Raw genomic sequence first — 18,264 nt, 5'->3', positions numbered from 1 at the left:
AAAGATTGCCACACTACTTTCCCAAAGATGATGATGATAAAAAATGTGATTGGAGATTAAAAAAATAATAATAATTAAAGGGAATAAATTGATGTGTGTGCAACTATATGCTTACCAATATGTTTCACAATGCCGTGCATAAAAATGGAATTTTCTATGTTTATGCATGGCATTATCCAGTGCTCATACCTTGGTTATGTTGGTGATAAAAAGTAGGGTCAAGTGTTTTTGGGATAGGGACCATATGTATACCTAACAGAAAGATGGTTTTAGCGCCACTGTGTCAAAGTGTGAACATTACACACTTCCTCCTGCATAGGTAAATTGAGTAAATCAGTTCCACCTTTTTGCATATGAGGTGGTCTACAGTGGACTTGATAAGACTTATGGAGTCACCATTAGTTCATGCGCAGTTCCTCGGAAAATAAAAAAAAAAGATATTTTTAAAATTATATTTTTGCCATGGCCAGCAGACCAAAACCCAGCCGAGGATTCCAAGAATGGTTTGACCAGCAAATGGCTGAAATTTTTGTGATGTATTCATAAGTTTTCAATCTCGAACAACCATGAAAATTTTTTTCATATCTTCTTCCATTTGAGATGTAGAAGTTCAAATTTACCCTACTTATACACTTAAAATACTCTGGTAAAATCCAGTGTAAGGTGAAAATGTTGTTTATAAAGTGACGTAGCATGGAGAAGAATCCTGTAAAGTACGTCTGTTATCATCAGGGAATCCCCAGTTTTAGTGCTGAAGCACATGCAAAATTCTTTTGCTACGTAAAATCTGGTCTGAGGTGTAAAATTAGTTTTGCGTTATTTCAGTTTCACATAAGTAAACTATCTAAATGTTGCTGACCAATACATTTCTTTTCATATGAGTTACATGACCTCCTGCAGCAGGGAAAATAAGGGAACTGGTGGGAAAATGCTCCTATCAGACCACAAACAATGTGAATGTGATCTTGTTTATTTAAAAGACTCTTGAAAAGTGGGTCACTTGCTGCCTCATTATACCTTCCTCAGCATCTTTAAAATTTCTCCCAAAGACTCTGGTATATGAACATATAAGCACTTTTTTATGCTGAGAGAGAAGATGACATTGACAGTGGCAAAGAGGCGGAAAAGTAAATAAATTTTATCCGTAGTAGATGCTGTCAAACTCCATGACTGTTCCTTTATAGCATGTGGAAAAATTATGTGACTGGTAGTGGAAATTTTTCTACACCCTGGAAGAGTAAATACTGGAAGATAGTAGGTAGTGGTTGTGTTGCAGAAAGAGTGAAGGAGACAGTGGCAGTGTGGGAGAAAGAAAGAGTGGCAGTGGAACATGAGAAAGTGGAAATGGATGTGGGTGAGAGCCAATGATAATGAGAGACAGAATATATGACAATGGCAGTCAGAAAGAGAGAGATAATTGACGGTGAGAAGAGACAACAGCAGTTGGCGGGAAGGATGAGGTGGTAGCAACAAGAGAGAGCAGGAGGAATACAGTGATGGTGAGAGGAGCCAGTTGCAGTATGATAGAACAAAGGAGACCGTGGCCGTGAGACAGGAGGCAGTGACAGAAAGATACAAAGATACTACGACAGTGAGTTGTACTGAACGAGTGAGGACAAGAGGGAGTAGGTCGATGTGAGCAACTTCACAGCAAAGGATTAGTGGGTGTCTGTGAGTTTGTTAGGGCATGTTGTAGGAATTTGAGGTGACTTGCATGTTAAAAAAAAAAAGTGCAAATATGTTTGCGTGCCAAAATTTTTTGGAAAATTTTTAAATGTGCTGAGGAAGGTAGAATGAGGCAGGTGGTATGCTGCTTTCAGTCAGTCTCTTAAATAAACGAGAACATATTCACATTTTTGGTGCTCCGATAGGAGATTTTTCTGCTGATAGTTTTTATACTGTATAATAAGAGCTTTTTTCAGTGGAATACTTACTTTTGCAAAAATTTCAGCAGATTCTTTTTCTCCAGAATACTGTTTGCTTGTTTTCTTCTTTTGGCTCTACTTACACTTTCAGCAAAATATTGTTCCTGTTGAGACGCAGCAGCGTATTCTCACCAGAGGACAGTGCTTCTTTAAAGTGTCTCTTGAGATCATCTTTCTTTCCACATGTAGTTTGATAGTTATGAAATCTGTAGAGCACTGAGTTCGAATCCATAGAATGTAAGCCTCGTTTAGCATGTATCAGAGCCCTTTCATGGGTCGTATGATACATGCTTGACAATGCTGCAGATAGAACTGCCAAAGTAGTCAGAGTAGAAGTAAAGCCAAAAATAACTCTTCTCCCTTCAGAGAACCTTTCCAGTCTCCGACCACCTCCCAAAGTCCCACTGTCCAGCCACAGAGGAGCGTTCCTCTCGTAACTCAGTACCACCCAGGACTGGAGCAACTGAATTACATTCTCTGCGGAGTTTCAGCTACCTCTCGTCATGCCCTGAAGTGAGAAATGTCCTACCTACTATCCTTCCCACCCCTCCTACCATGGTATTCTGCCGTCCACCGAACCTACACAATATACTCGTCCATCCTTACACAACTCCTGTTCCCAATGGCTCATATCCTTGTAATAGATATAAATGCAAGACTTGTCCCATACGTCCTCCCATCACCACGTGCTTCAGTCCGGTCATGAACATCACCTATCTCATCAAATGTGAAATGACTCATGATCTAAAAGCTAAGCTGCAACCACTGTGCTGCCTTCTATGTGGGCATGTCAACCAACGAGCTGTCTGTCCACGTAAATAGCCACCGACAAACTGTGGCCACGAAACAAGTGGACCACCCTGTTGCTGAACATGGTGCCAAACGTGACATCCCTTATTTCAATGACTGCTTCACAGCTCGTGCCATATGGATTCTTTCCACCAACACCAGCTTTTCTGAATTGCGCAGGTGGGAACTTTCCCTGCAATACATCCTGCATTCCTGTAACTGTCCTGGCCTCAACCTTCATTAGTCACTGTCCTCACCATCCAGCCCCTTCTCTGTTCCCATTCTAGCACTACAGAGCCCTCATTCCACCATTGCATCCAGTCTTTTTACTTCTATCTTTTTCCACTACTTCACCCCCTTCCCCTCACCTCGCCCCTTCCCTCTGTCAAACCTATGGCATTTCACTGTCTGCCATCCCCACCATACTATCCCTCCCCCTCCTCGCCCCAGCCTCCTCCTTACCCACACCTGGTCGCCACTCCTATCATTGTTGTGCCTATCAGTGATTCAACATCTCTGCTATATGGTGAGTAGCAACTTCCCTTTTCATATTATTGTTAAAAGGAACTGTGGGACTCTTTGCAGTGATATATCAGCAAGTAGAGCACAGAGCAGACCCGTGCGTACATCGTATTGGTCTTGATGGCAAACAGCTGGGCAATCTAACCAGCAGTGGTATTAGAATTACTAAATGGCAGATGGCTGCATACAGCCATACCAGTATGGTGAAAGCACGACGGATGGTGCTTGTATCTTATTTACAGACAAGGGTAATATTGAATTGATCAACCTTTACATGATATCGAGGAATAAATTAGATTAAAATTAAAATGTAATGAAAATTAAAATTATTGAACAGATGATAAGGGTCATCCAAATCATGTGCAACACTATAGTGCTTACTGTACATACTAGCTAAACAGTATTGTGGTAAACGATGGTAATATTAAATCACTCAACAAGTATGACATGGATAAACTGTGCAAAAGCAGCATCCATGAACAAATAAATAAATAAAACAACAGTAAAACTGCAATAAAACTTTTACAAACCTTAAAAACATTAAAAAATTAGATATGCATGTGTGAGAGGCGGAATGTAGAGAGACTGTGCTATTAAATGTGTGTTCAGAAACTGCTGAATTATAGTGAATGTTCATACAGGGCACTAAAAATCTCAACATTTGAGTGCCTACGTGGTGGTCATGGGATAACATACATTATACATCATAGAAAAAGACTGTGAATAAAAGGTCCAGAACCAATGGTACAAACTGAGTGGGTCTTAGGTTAGAATATGACAATGTTGTTGTTGTGGTCTTCAGTCCTGAGACTGGTTTGATGCAGCTCTCCATGCTACTCTATCCTGTGCAAGCTTCTTCATCTCCCAGTACCTACTGCAACCTACATCCTTCTGAATCTGCTTAGTGTAATACGATGATCAAAAAACTTATTGGAATAATAGTGCTAAGTCAATTGGGGGGGGGGGGAGGGGGGGGGGGAGGTTTGGAGACCTTATGACAGGTATAATTAAAATGTCTGATTCTTCCTAACCAGCTGATCATTAAGATTAGCACACTATGTTCGCATGAATGTGTAACAATTTCCATTTCTTCTAACAAATTCAGCTTTTTTTTTTCATTTTTAGTTGAATGGGGTCCTTTTTAATTGCTTAGTGTTGGTGATGGCCACTAGCTTTTAGGTGCTCTGCAAACTCTGAGTGGTGTTTAACCTGCCCTTTTATATTCAGTAAATGCCTACGAAATCTAGTCCTAAACATCCTACTTGTTTGTCCTATATATGAAGCATCACATTCACTGCAATTGATCTTGTACACACCTGAGCCAGCAATTTTATCTCTATACAACTGTTCATTGTAGATATAACAGTTCTTAGGTTGTTGGCCAAAGCAAAAATAACGTCTACACCCTGTTTCTCAAAAATGTTTAGCTACCTTGTACAAAAGATGTTCTACAAAGGAGATTCTCACAAAATTAGAATTAGTTGCTGGTGAAATGAGTGGGATGTTGTACGCATTTTGGAAGTCTGTTTTCTGTATAGATTGTCAACTGTCACTGGCTTATTACTGTTACGAACAGCAGTGTAATTCACATTACACAAATTTTTTTCTATGGATGCTGGGTTTAACGGTATTTCAGTAATGCAGTGGACTGTAAGTGGTTTTCATTAATTTTAATTTAATCCTTTGTATGAAGTATAGGTGAATCAGTTCCATATCAGCCTTACCCATAAATTAAGATGCTAGGGCCATCTGTTGTGCTTTTATTTTATTGGCGTGGCTGCATGCAGTCATCAGCTGTTTAGTAATTCTAATGCTGCTGCCAGCCAGTTAGACCAGCTACTGTTTGGCATCCAGGCCAATACAGTGTATGAACGGCTGGGCGCCGTGGTTTACTTGTTACTATAACAGCTCAAAGGTTCTCGCAGTTCCCTTTAGTCATTCTGATGACCGAATTTTCACCCACACAGTTTTATGTGTATGTGATTGACAAAGTTTTGATAGCCAGTGTAATGTACTTCATTTGACAGTTTTACTTAATCTGATGGTGTGTGACCATGGTGGAACATGTTATTCTTAAATAAAATAACTTTGCAACTGTGAGTGTTTTATTTTCAATGTAACCATGAAAACCAGTCACTGTATCAATCAGCCAATGATGGATTGGAATGAATACAATTTTCGTTGGGAAGTGAGGAGTCTGGGCAACAACTGTCATGTCGAGTAGCTATCGCTTTGGCAGAACTGCACTGATGAGAGCCCTCAGATGAGTGGATGCTGTCATGGTGGACTACTTCTGATGAAGAGAATCGAGCTACACTATGGCGGTGGCCGTACTGGCCCAGCAGTCTCATCAGTGTGGCCAACTTAGTTTGATACAGAAGGATATAACTCCAATACGTTTCTCTCATTAGCTATGAATTGAGATGAAACTGACCTTTTGGACAGATAGAGGGAGGGATGTGTGTGATATGAGGTGACTTACCGAACGAAAGTGCTGGCAGGTCGATAGACACACAAACAAACACAAACATACACACAAAATTCAAGCTTTCGCAACAAACTGTTGCCTCATCAGGGAAGAGGGAAGGAGAGGGGAAGACGAAAGGGAGTGGGTTTTAAGGGAGAGGGTAAGGAGTCATTCCAATTCCGGGAGCGGAAAGACTTACCTTAGGGGGGAAAAAAGGACAGGTACACGCACATATCCATCCACACATACAGACGCAAGCAGACATCTGCTTGTGTCTGTATGTGTGGATGGACATGTGCGTGTGTGTGAGTGTATACCTGTCCTTTTTTCCCCCTAAGGTAAGTCTTTCCGCTTGCGAAAGCTTGAATTTTGTGTGTATGTTTGTGTTTGTTTGTGTGTCTATCGACCTGCCAGCGCTTTCGTTCGGTAAGTCACCTTATCTTTGTTTTTATATATAATTTTTCCCATGTGGAATGTTTCCCATATATGTGTGTGTGTGTGTTAATTCGTCGTCTTTCACAGTACTGACAATTAATCCTTCTCAAACAATTACTTTTTATGTAGGAAGTTGAAGACAAGTAAGCTGTGGCACCCCATTGCAGTTGCAATGCTCCCATGTCGGTCTCTCGTATTATGTGAGAGAGCCTCTTCAATGCTGGCCAAGTCATTACTGAAATATTAGTTGATAATGTAAGGTGGCGAATCAGATTTTAAATTTTGTGCTTCAGAGTGTATTGTATACTTGTACCTAAATTGTTGTGGTCCTACTGGCTGCTGGACAGGGGTGGAAGGTAGCCTCTCTGCCGCATTTTTATCCCAATTTGGTTCCAGCATCTGGTTCAGGCACTGGCATACCTATTTAATGAGGTGTTTCGTGTGTTGTGTGGTGTGCTATGCTCTTGAATAACTTTACATGCACCATTAGTTAGTAATACTGACTGGCTTTGTTTGAACTGCAAAATCATAACAACTGTGAACCTATTCATTGGTGTAGACTTTATCTCCTTCTGCAACTTCTTCTGTGCTGGAAGCTGAAAAGGTTTCGCACAAATCATAATCTTGCAATAAATGATAGTACAATTGTGGAATTGTTTAAGCACTAACACCATCTGTAGCCAACCTATTTTATCGAGAAATGTGAAGATATTGCTCTGAACACAGCTCTACATCTACATGATTACTCTGCAATTCACATTTAAGTGCTTGGCAGAGGGTTCATCGAACCACAATCGTACTGTCTCCCTACCATTACACTCCTGAACAGCGCGCAGGAAAAACGAACACCTAAAGCTCCAGCTAAGCCATGCTGCTTTTATCATTATATTGACATCACTTCCATAATCTGGCCCTGCGGACATGAATAACAGGGAGAATTCTTAGAACACCTGAAAGACATTTACAACCACATTAGGTTTATGATGGAACTAGGGATAGATGGTACATTGCCCTTCTGTGACGTCTTCTTTCATCGGAAAACCAGTGGCCACCTCAGCCACAGTGTCTACAGGAAACCTGTATAAACAGGTTGGTATTTGCACAATTTCAGCCACAACTGCCCTGCCCAAAAACATGTCATTCTGAACACCCTTATCCTTCATGCTGAAGTTTTCTTGGATGCTGAAAATCTGACACTAGAACTAAGCCACCTCTGAAAAGCCTTTTGGGAAAATGGCTACAATCACCATCAAGTATCATGGACTTTCTATGGTAAGATAGCAAGAAAAACTCTGTTGAAGGAGAGAGCAACAAACATACATGTCTGCCTTTCTGTGCCGCAGTGCGGGAAAGTTTCATCAGCTCCTGAAGAGAGACAACATTTCGTCCGTGTTCAGGCCCCCAGCAAAAATACGACAGTTTAAAAGCCCTGTGAAGGACAATTTAGGGCTTAGAACGCCTATAGTGTACAAGGTAACATGTCTGTGCAGCTGCCACTACGTCAGTACACACTGTGGAGCAATGTCGGATAGAACACGAGCGGTTCTTACATGTACACTATCTTGACAAATCAGCTGTGGCAGAAACTGCTTTAGAAAATAAACACGGAATTCTGTTCAGTGAAACATATGTCATTATGAAGACAAAAGGGATTTTGGGATAGCTTTGTAAATGCAGCTACAGAAATAAAAATATATGAAAACACAATCAATAAGGATGACAGTTTGCAGCTCAGCACAGCCTGGCTCCCAGCCACCAGCCAACACAGGTATATAATGTCAAGGTTATGGTGACACGGTAGTCATTTACCACTAGATGATAGCCAAGGAGAGTGTGGTCGAAAGCTCGTGGGATTTCAACCATCTGACACGCTGAAAGCCCAAGATTTTATTAATTCATATCACTGTGAGAGAGTGCATTCATATATTTAGAGGCCTTCTTTGCTAAAATTCGTATGTTGACCAAATTGCTACAATAGCCAGACACATTGTACATTACTTTCTGACAAGTGGTACGTATTAATACCATTTCATTTGGTGTTATTGATGTCAGTTCTCTCCTAAATAACAGCTAATGAATGCCTTTTACGACACTCCAGATATCGGTGGCATCATCACGATTTTCAGTAATGTCTTTGTTACATGGAGCGTGCTGTATGTCTGAGGCAGGAAGTGACATTACACAGAATAAACTGTGCAAACAGCAGGTTCCCTAAAGCGTAGTAAGATTTCTGTCACCTCAGCTTGCAGACATACTTTGTGCATCCAGATTCACATTACACGCACAGAAAGGGTGCAAATGACCAAACAGACTACTGTATTAACTTGGTAGTTGAATGAAGCTTTCACAGTGGTGGTCATCATTTGCCAGTGCGGTAAATGTTGTGTAACGAATCACTCCACCGAAATGATGTGTCGCACTACTTTCATTGTAATGTTGCCAGAGTTGTAATTTCTTTTTTAGATTATCTTAGTGCTGCTCCTGTTATACAGCCGATTTGTCAGCTATTGGCATGTTGCTTTCTGTGGGTGGCTGAAAGGCTTATGCTTTCTAGATTTCCAAAAAGCTTTTGACACAATGCCCTACTGCAGTCTGTTTATGAAGATACAAACATATGGGATAGGTTCCCAGATGTGTGGGTGGCTTGAAGACACCTCAAGTTATAGAACCCAGTACAATGTCGTCAACAGTGAGTGTTCATCACAGATAAGGGTATCCTAAGAAGTGCCCCAGGAAAGTGTGATAGGACCACTATTGTTCTCTAAATACATAAATGATCTGGCAGACAAGGTGGGCAGCAAACTGTGGTTGTTTTCTGATGATGCTTTGGTGTCCAGGGAGGTGTCATTGTTGAGTGATTTACTGCAGGAAGTCACAAGATGACTTCGACGAAATTTGTAGTTGGTGTGATGAATGGCAGTTAGCTCTAAATGTAGAAAAATGTGAGTTGATGTAAAGGAGTTGTGAAGGGAGAGGGGGGAAAACTGCAATTTTCGAATACAGTATTAGTAGTGTCGTGTTTGACACAGTCACGTTGTTTAAAAATCTGGCTGTAAAGCTGCAGAGTGAAATGAAACGGAATGAGCATGTGAGGTTTGAGGTAGAGAAGGCAGATGGTAGGCTTCAGATTATTGGGAGAATTTTGGGAAACTGTGTTTCATTTGTTAGAGGCGACCACATATAGGACGCCAGTGCAACCTGTTCTTGAGTACATCTCAAGTGTTTGGGATCTGCACCAGGTTACATTAACGGAAGACGTTGAAGCAGTTCAGAGATGGGCTGCTAGAATTGTTGCTGGTACGTTCAAACAACATGCAAGGTTACATAGTTGCTTCAGGAACTCAAATGGGAATCCCTGAAGGGAAAATGACATTCTTCTTGAGGAATACTATTGACAAAATTTTGAGAACCCTCAATCTGAAGCTAACTGCAGCCAACCTACACTTTGTGTATGGATCACGAAGGTAAGATACGAGAAATTAGGGCTGAAACAGAGACATAAAGACAAATGTGTGGGACATGAAAGGAAATGACAAGTAGTGCTACACAGTACCCTCTGTCATGCACCTTACTATGGCTTTGCGGAGTATGTATGTAGATATAGATCCTGGTCAGATGCTGGAGATACACATTCCACCACATGACAAGCCTCAGTGGGCTTCGAACTGCTCCCAGCCGACATCTGCCCTCACCTTACCTTATTATCTTTTGTCTCCTGATGGCTTTGCCTCAATGGTAACACTGCTTCCTGTCTGATCACTGAAGTTAAGCACTGCCGGGATGAGCTAACATTTGAATGGGGGACCATTTGGTCTGCCGAGTGCTGGTGGCAAGCGGGGTCCACTCGATCCTTGTGAGGCAAACTGAGGAGCTACTTGATAGAGAAGTAGTGGCTCCTGTCTCATAAACTGACATACAGCTGCGAGTGTGGTGTGCTGATCCTATGCCCTCCAGTGACTCCTGTGGGCTGAGAATGAGTTGGCGACCGCTCGGTACTGTTGGGCCTTCATGGCCTGTCTGAGTGGAGTTTTCTGACTCTCTTTAATAACCTATTGTTAACACCTGATATGGCTGCTTACATAGATTTTTTAAATGAAATGATTTTTTTTCCTGCACTCAGTGTGGAGGGACTGAAGATCATAGTGTTTTGGTCCCTTAAAACCCCGTAATCCAGCCATCTATTTATCTTTTCTTTCTTTATTTCTTTATTTTTATGAATGAATGGTTAGTGAGCAGTCTGTTATTAAAATGAACATGTTTATTGTTTTTGATGTAATACAAACAGAATATACACAATGCTTGAGGTCTGACTAATAGTAAAAAATCCACATTATGCATTAGATTGAATAGATATGAAGAAATGATTATTTAAATGATGACTGTCATTTTCCTGCCTTCTGGTGCCAAGGTACCAATGTTACAAGGTACAGTATAGAAATACTGAAACTTGGGGTGAAAGTCATGAAAGAAGAAATAAGGAAGGAAAAGAAAGAAAAAGCAAAATTTATCCAGGAAGAGATTTGTGTAACATTAATCATCTCCCCCGGAGTGCATAGTTCAGCTTCAAGTATGAAAATTTGGTTTAAACACTGTTGTTTCACATTTATGTACAACATTTTGTTTGTAGAACAGAATGTCGAAAGAAGGAATAGAACCAAATTTGAAAAACGTAGTTACTTCTTTTGCTCCTGGGCTGTGCTCTCAGTAACTTACTCATTTCTCTAGTTGTGAAAGAAATAATTTAAAAAGTTTGCAACTGCCTAGATGTTCCCAACAACCCACATAATTTAGTTAACGTACAAATCCATACTGTTGTAACAAAGCATTTTGGATGTCATCGTTATTTAATTTGCTGTAGAATAAGAAAATACAATGAGGCAACTTAAACAATGGAAAGTCCAGGTTGGAATAGCAAAAATTATTAAAAGGATAGATCGCTACACACTGTAAAAATGACACATTGAGGTGCAGCCACGCACAACAAAATACTGATCTTTTTCAGAAAAGAAAGGTGCCCCCCCCCCCCCCCCCCCCCTTGCGAGCGCGAGCGCACACACACACACACACACACACACACACACACACACACACACACACACACACACGACTGGCATCTCCAGCCACTTTAGCTGGACCGCTAAAGGAAATGGCTGAAGCACTGGGAGATCAAGTCGTGTGTGCCAGACGTTTGCCTTCTTATGTGAATGCGTGTGTTGTTTTCCTTTCTTTCTGGATGAAGGCTTTAGCCAAAAGCTAAGTGTGTATCCGTTGTTTTTTTTCTGGGTCTGTCTGCAATTCAGTGTTGTCCGTTCTTTTCATTATTGTAAATATAATCAGGATACGAAGTTTAACCTCGAAATAGCTGTATGCAACAGTTGTTGGGAAACCTAGTACTTTCAAAGTATGTAGTTTTGTAGATTATATACTGTTACCAAATAATTTAAAAATAACTGTCAGAGCTGGCAATATATGTCAACTTGACAACAAAAAGCAGCCAGATTCAAACATTGTGACTACACATTTCTGTCAAGAGAATTTGTTGAAGTAATGCAATCAGCACACAACAAAAGGTTGAAATGCAGATAAGAACAGTTCGTTAATATGAACAACACACCATGTTACACATATTAATAGTTCAACTCCCCCCAGCCCCCCCTTCCATTCCCCCACCCCAAGCTTTCTAAGGAAATGTGGGCTGCCCATCCGCATATCGATCAATACGCGTGACTATATAACTAAGTGACACAATGTACAAATGAACAGCATTAAGTTTTTAAATATGGGCATGTGGATCACTGGAACAAATAACTGTCCTGCTATTCACTACCTTTAAGCACTTTCTTCTTCTCATAAATTTCACACTTTTCTCTTAAGAATTATCTGTGCTGTAATGAAGATGGAGACAGGAAAAGTCTCTGTCACACCCCCTTGCGGGTCCGGGGGTAAGAATCGGCCCGAGGTATTACTGCCTGTCGTAAGAGGAGTTTCACACATTTCGGCTTTTATGTGATGGTCCCCTGTAGGGTTTGACCTCCATTGTTCAAAATTTTCCAGAAGAGCGAGCCAATTGGGGAAGGGCGCCTTACATGGTGCATCGTGTCCATCGTGCATTGAGATCTTTAGCCCACATTCTCGTTGTCACATTTCAGTCCTGCTCATTCTCCATCTCTTGGGTGAGGACACCTTACTGGGTGTGTTTTCCACTATGCACTATGCAGTGTTGCTTTCTTCATGGAGGATGACCATGGATTTCTTTGCACCTGATATCCAGCATGGTAGCCAGTCTGTTGTGGTGGGGCCTACATGTACCCGGTTGGTTGTAGCCCCCAGACCACACAGGGATCGCTTTGCTGATTCCTGCGCTGTTAACTCCCCATGTATGCCAAGGGGTAGATGCCCATCCCCCGGGGCATCGGGACTCCCACAAATGGCCATCCTGCCAGGTGGCCTTTGCTGTGGCTAGGTGTCACCCTTGGGGAGGTCCCCTGGTCAGAGTGGGTGGCATCAGGGCGAATGACAAGCAATGAAGCATAATCCATCATCTGTTGCTGGTGGTGAAACACTAAGCATTCACAAGCTCAATGCAATGCACAGAAGTATGACCCTAAGACGTTCGCCTCCCTGGCCACACCATGGGAGGAATGTCAGGCTAAGGATGGCAGCAGACCTTACTCGACCTGGTACATTGTAAGTTCTAGAGCTGATGGGGGAATCTTTCATGACAATGAAGCCTTAGTTTTTTGTTGAGCATTTAGAAGACAAGTTTGGGGAGGTAAAGGGATTGTGGAGGTAGAGGGATTGTCCAAAATGAGATCTGGGTCAGTCTTGATCAAAACATCATTGTCTGTCCAGTCACAGTTGTTACTCAGTTGTGACAAGCTGGGGGATGTTTCTGTAACCATCACGCCTCATAAGAGCTTAAATATGGTCCAGGGTATCATATTTCACAGGGACCTTCTTTTGCAGTCTGACGATGAGCTGCACGCCAGTTTAGAGTGGCGAGGTGTACATTTCGACCAGTGTGTCCATCGCGGTCCGAGGTATAATCAGGTTGCCAACGGAGCCCTCATCTTGGACTTTGAGGGTGATACATTGCCTGAGAAGGTCAAGGTGATGCTCTACTGGTGTAGTGTAAAGCCCTACATCACTCCCCCGATGTGGTGCGTTAAGTGCTGGAAGTTCGGCCCGTATGTCTTCCCGCTGTGCTTCCAGCGTCATATGTCGAGATGGCGGATGCCCATCACATCCCAATACTCCATGTGCCCCGCCTCTCATCTGTGTCAGCTGCGGAGAGCACCAATCGCCTTGCTCACCAGACCGCAGGATTCTGCAGAAAGAAAGGAAAATCATGGAGTACAAGGCCCTGCACCGACTCACCTACACTGAGGCTAAGAGGAAATTTGAATGCCTACATCCTGTATGTATAACATTGTCTTACTCCACCACTTAAACGGTACTAGCCCCATCATCTCCACCAAACCCAGTCACCTCTCAGAGTCGCAAGACTACACCTGTCCTCTTGATGGTGGTTGTGGGGGGAGGGGGGTCACTTCCCTCCTTTTTATTCCTGCACCACCTACTTCAGGAGCAACACCTCCACCCCCCCCCCCCCCCTCCCCAACCATCTGTGATATCAGTCCCCACTTCTGTGCCAGAGAAGCGCAAGTCTTTTCTGGCTTCTCTCGCTAGTAGGGGTCACTTGGGTCACTCCCTTCCCAGGTTTCTGCTAGTGGGAAATATGACACCCGCCAGTGGCTGAAGAGCTCAAAAGCAGCTGGTCGTAGGGCTTCATGCTCATCCTCAGTCCCGGAGATTGAGCCAGTGAAGTCCTCCCAGCCAGGGAAACCCAAGGAGCAGCGAGAGAAATCCAAAAAGTAAACCCCCAAGACCAAGGAAATTGTGGTGGCACCCACACCACCACTACCTACAAGCTGTGCATCTGAGGATTGGGTGGAGATTCTGGCGTCCGCTGAGGACCTAGATTTCGCCAGACCCTCAGACACAATGGATATATACTGCTCAGGCAAAAAATCAGTGGCAGCAGGTGACTGAGGCGTAAACTGCCTCATTGAATGTTCCATGCCCTACCAGGCTCCTGATGGCATCATCCTCAAGTGGAATTGACGTGGTTTTTTCGACTGCCTGGCTGAGCTACGCCAGCTGTTAAGCTTTACACCTGCCTTCTGCATTGCTCTCCTGGAAACCTGTTTCCTGGCAATGTGGACCCCTGCCCTCCGTGGGTATAAGCGACTATAATCGAGTGTCGGGTGGAGTTCGCGTTTATGTCCTAAACTCAGTCTGTAGGGACACTGTTCCCCTTCAAGCCCCTCTTGAAGCTGTGGCTGTCAGAATAAGGATGACGCAGGAAACAACTGTCTGCAATGTATATCTTCCTCCAGATGGGGCAGTACCCCTGAACGTATTAGCTGCACTGATTGATCAACTCTCTAAGCCTTTCCTACTTTTGGGAGATGTTAATGCCCATAACTCCTTGTGGGGTGGCACGGCACCATGCTTACTGGCCGAGGCAGAGATGTCGAAACTTTACTGTCTCAGTTCAACCTCTGCCTCTTAAATACTGGGGCTGCCACACATTTCTGTGTGGCTCATGGTAGTTACTCGGCTATTGATTTATCAATTTCCAGCCCGTGACTTCTCCCATCTAGCCACTGGAGAGCACATGACGACCTGTTTTGTAATGACCCACTTCTCCATCTTCCTGTCAGTGCCCCAGCGTCAGGCCCACGGACACGTGCCCAGATGCGCTTTAAACAAGGTGGACCAGGAAATTTTAACCTCTGCTGTCACTGTTGAATTTCCCCCACACGATAACATCAATGTGATGGTTCAGCAGGTGACTACAACAATTATTTCTCCCCCCAGGGGGTCCACAACTCTTTTGTGGACACGTGCGTAGCGAGCACGGGACCCCGAGCTAATGTGGCCCTCCTTCCTTTCCGGGCTGCATACCTTCCCTTCCCTTTCCGCGTCCCTCCCCGTCCCCCATCTTCGCCCCGCCCCCTCACCTCTGGCTCTTTCCTTCCCTTTCTCCCCCTCTGGGAGTACGGTTTGTGCCTACGTCCGGAGACGGACGCTCGAAACTGTTCCAAATTCCTTGCTTTCTACACTTACAAGTCCTCGTCCTTCCTCTGTCCTTCTCCTTTCCTTCCCTCTTCTCCTTGCCCTTTTCTCCGCTGCGGCGTTTGAGACCCCCTCTTCTTTCCTTTCCCTTTCTCTTTTTTCCTCCCTGTGCGTGTCTGAAGGCCGACCCACGCACTTCAATGCGTAGCCAGTGACGGGGTAACGCGTAATTCCCCGCCCCGGGTAGACAGGTAGGACACGTACGTACCCCCTGGTAACGGCCAGGCCCAGGGAGGGGTGACTACCCGAGCTGATACCTTCCGAAAGTGCCGATTGGTCCCTCCGTCCGTTTGTCGGGAGGTGTGAGCTGAGGTGTGAACAATCACCTAAGGCGGGTGTGCCCTCGGTGAGGGCCCCCACAAGGGAGGAGCGCGCCATCGGAGACGCCGGTAATCATGGGGATTCTTCCGCAATGGTTTCCTCACCTTCCACTATGTCTGCTCACAAACGTGAGTTCACTGAGTCTCAGCCACAGATGGTTCTTCCATCGTTGCCACAGTTCCTTGTTGTTTCTCGGTCTGACGAAGGTCACGACTTTTCCACGGTCAACCCTTTCATTATTCAGAAAGGTGTCGACGCAATTGCGGGTCCTGTAAAGTCTTGTTCCAGATTACGGAATGGCACCCTGTTGTTAGAAACACACAGTGCCCTCCAGGCTCAAAAATTGCTGCGTACTTCTCTGCTCCACACCTTCCCTGTCCGAGTGGAAGTGCACCCCACTTTAAATTCCTCGCGTGGAGTCGTTTATACACGCTCCCTCGATGGATTGTCTGACGAAGAAATTCAGCACTACCTGTCTGACCAGGGCGTCACGGCTGTTCATCGGGTTATGAAAAGGGTTGACTCGAACATCATTCCAACCCGCACCGTCTTCTTGACATTTGACAAAGTTCAACTCCCATCAAAAATCAAAGCAGGCTATGAGATAATTTCCGTTCACCCTTATGTCCCAAACCCTACGCGTTGCTATCGATGTCAGCGGTTCAATCACACCAGCCAGTCCTGTTCCAATCCGGCCAAATGTGTTACGTGTGGCAAGGATGCCCATGAGGGTGCTTGTCCACCTCCTTCCCCTCGCTGCATCAACTGTATGGGTGACCACGCTGCTTCCTCTCGAGATTGCCCCGTTTATAAGGACGAAAAGCTCATCCAGGAAATAAGAGTGAAGGAAAAGGTGTCGACCTTTGCTGCTCGAAAATTATTCGCCAGTCGACAGCCCACCGTGCCTCAGAAAGGAAAATACAGCACTGTCCTTGCTTCTCCTCGGCCAACAAAGGAGGCGGCCACGCAGACTTGCGACCTCACCTTTAGTACCACGGTCGTCAGATCGGCCAGCGCAAAGATCGCCCGTTCAACCTCACCACTTTCGCCTGCCCACTCAATGGCTCCCCCTTCATCGGTTTCTGCTAAATCTCGAGCCCAAAAGTCAGACGCCAAGTCTTCGAAAAAAGAGCATTCTCGTGAAGAGTTTTTACGTACCGCAACTTCGCAACCATCGGTTCCTCCTTCATCTAAACATCATACTTCCAAGAAGGCTACGAAGAAACACAGTTCCTCTCCTTCTCCGACAAGGCGTGTCCCATCTACAGCACCACCTGGCGGAAATCGCCCTCGGGCGTCTTCTGTGTCGCCGAGGCGCACTGCTGGTGGCCGGTCAACCGGCCGATCGCTGGTGGCAGGAGCTGCTCCTGACCAACCTATGGATCAGGATCTTCTGCCTTCGACTGAATGCCATTCCATGCTGTCGGTCGCAAGCTCTGAGCAGTCGTTGAGTTGACAGCACCCTTGGTCACGTTCCTCCATTTTCTGTTGACCCTATGTCCATTATCCACTGGAATATCCGCGGCATTCGAGCCAATCGGGATGAATTGTCGATCCTCTTACGATCCTACTCGCCGGTCGTCTTCTGTCTTCAGGAAACAAAGCTGCGTCCCCATGACCGCTTTGTTCTCCCTCATTTTCAGTCCGTCCGATATGACCTCCCCTCTGTTGAAGGCACTCCAGCCCATGGAGGACTCATGATTCTGCTCCATGATACTCTCCATTATCACCCAATCCCCTTAAACAGTTCCTTCCAAGCTGTCGCCGTCCGTCTTTCCCTTTCTGGATACACGTTCTCTCTTTGTACGGTATACATTCCATCGTCCACACCAATGGCACGAGCTGATCTCCTTCATCTTCTTGATCAGCTTCCACCCCCCTATTTGCTGGTTGGGGACTTCAATGCCCACCACCCGCTTTGGGGATCTCCGCATCCTTGTCCACGTGGCTCCCTATTGCTAGACGTCTTCCACCAAGCGGATCTAGTCTGCCTCAACACTGGGGTCCCCACATTTTTGTCTGCCTCCACGACAAATTTATCTCATTTGGACCTTGCGGTCGGTACTGTTCCGCTAGCTCGGCGCTTCGAATGGTTCGCCCTTGATGATATACACTCGAGTGACCACTTTCCATGTGTCCTTAGACTGCAGCCTCAACTGCCCTACATGCGCCCGCGACGCTGGAAGTTTGCCCAAGCCGATTGGACACTTTTTTCGTCTCTAGCGACATTCGATGACCGTCGCTTTCGCAGCGTCGACGATGAGGTCACACATGTTACCGACGTTATTCTCACCGCTGCGGAATGTTCAATACCACGCACCTCCGAATTGCCCCGGTGCCCCCCAGTTCCTTGGTGGAACGAGGCATGCCGTGACGCAATACGTGAGGGGCGACGTGCTCTTCGCATTTTCCGTCACCATTCAACTTTGGCCAACTGTATCCGATATAAGCAGCTCCGTGCGCAATGCCGTCGCGTCATCCGCGATAGCAAGAAGGCAAGCTGGAAATTCTTTATTAGCTCATTTAACACCTTCACTCCCTCCTCGGAAGTTTGGAGTCGGCTTCGACGGTTCTCAGGCGCGCCTAGTTTCTCCCCGGTCTCTGGGCTCACTGTCGAGAAAGATACCTTAGTGGACCCCGTCGCAATTTCTAACTCATTGGGTC

At 44.8% G+C, this 18,264-nt stretch overlaps 1 protein-coding gene across 1 annotated transcript in view; it reads left to right on the top strand.

Annotated features, from left to right (window-relative positions):
- The window catches only part of LOC124545063 (ubiquitin carboxyl-terminal hydrolase 32), a 230,329-nt gene that overhangs the window by 162,530 nt on the left and 49,535 nt on the right, over positions 1–18,264 (top strand). The window lies entirely within an intron of this gene.

Source organism: Schistocerca americana, chromosome 8 (assembly GCF_021461395.2).
Source record: "Schistocerca americana isolate TAMUIC-IGC-003095 chromosome 8, iqSchAmer2.1, whole genome shotgun sequence".
Taxonomy (NCBI): domain Eukaryota; kingdom Metazoa; phylum Arthropoda; class Insecta; order Orthoptera; family Acrididae; genus Schistocerca; species Schistocerca americana.
The sequence above is the reverse complement of the archived record's forward strand: the minus strand, read 5'-3'. Positions and strand labels throughout refer to the sequence as shown.